A 1,125-nucleotide genomic window follows, 5' to 3' on the forward strand; every position below is an offset into this window, starting at 1 on the left:
GGTAGCATGCTAAGGAGAGAATGGTCACCTAGAAAGAAAGCAGAAACAAATGTAGGATTTCAGAAAGAACCAAAGGTAGAGATATCAAATTCTGGTGTGGAGAGTCTCTCTTTGCATTGTCTGCAAGCTTCAGAACAGAAGAAGGTAGGAATGCAAGAAAGCAGGAAATGTATTTAATTGTTTCTTAAAGTTATCAGACACAGCATTCAGACTGTGCTTGTGAACTGGATCAGTAGACAGTCTAGTATAAAAATTGGTAAGGCAAATAAATGCTCAGAGGCACTTCTCAATTCCATCTAGCCACTGTCAGTGCAGAGAAGAGGGATGGAATATTATTTATAATACTTGAAATTCAAGCACAACATTGTACTGAGTAGAAATATAGGTATCTATTAGGCACTTTCAAAGGTGAAAAAACAACAAGAGTAGGCAAACATTTCTTGTAATAGAACAAACAGTAAGGCATTGAGCAGATGTGGTCGGATTCAAAGTACGCTAGAAGGCTTCTGGATCAACAGGGCTTTACATAAAGAAAATCTCTTCATATCCCAGTCCACAAACTGCAATAGAAAAGCACATCGGTTAAGGCCAGTGGTACTTTAGATATGTAATTACTTCACTTTTTAACTGTGGTCCGAAGAGAGGGTTCAGCTGAGCCAGGATTGCAATCAGTCAGAAGAGGTAGCAGCAGACAGCACATGTCACCAACACTGTGTTAATAACGCCCAAGTTAGGCCCCTTGGGCACAAACCACAGCACCACGACGACGACCACCGTCCAGAACACGCTCATGACGGTGATGGGCACCGCAAGGCTGCCGTACGCCATGGCCAGGCTTTTGCTCGCTCGGTAGTGGTTACTCCTGGTTCTTTTTCTGCATGACGTGATATCTGCATAGCATGACTAGCATGACCCTGTGATAGGACCTGATTACATTCCTTTTCCCCACCCGCAAGACGTTCCACCAGGGAAGGTTGTGGAATGAAAGGATAAAATTTACAGCCTGTAATGCTTTGAAAGAGAATATGATGAAAATGATGTATAGATGGTATATTACACCAGTGAAATTAGCTAAAATGTATAAAGCAAATAATAAATGTTGGAAATGTAAAGAAAAAGAAGGAA

The 1,125-nt window shown here is 41.3% G+C and overlaps 1 pseudogene across 1 annotated transcript; it reads right to left on the reverse strand.

Moving 5' to 3' along the window:
• Positions 1 to 434: 434 nt before the first annotated feature.
• Positions 435 to 842, reverse strand: LOC309360581 (V-type proton ATPase subunit e 1 pseudogene; annotated as a pseudogene). Its single transcript has one exon. The product of its transcript is annotated as a V-type proton ATPase subunit e 1 pseudogene (transcript).
• Positions 843 to 1,125: the final 283 nt, after the last annotated feature.

This window comes from Podarcis melisellensis, assembly GCF_964234715.1.
Source record: "Podarcis melisellensis genome assembly, chromosome: 17".
Taxonomy (NCBI): Eukaryota; Metazoa; Chordata; class Lepidosauria; order Squamata; family Lacertidae; genus Podarcis; species Podarcis melisellensis.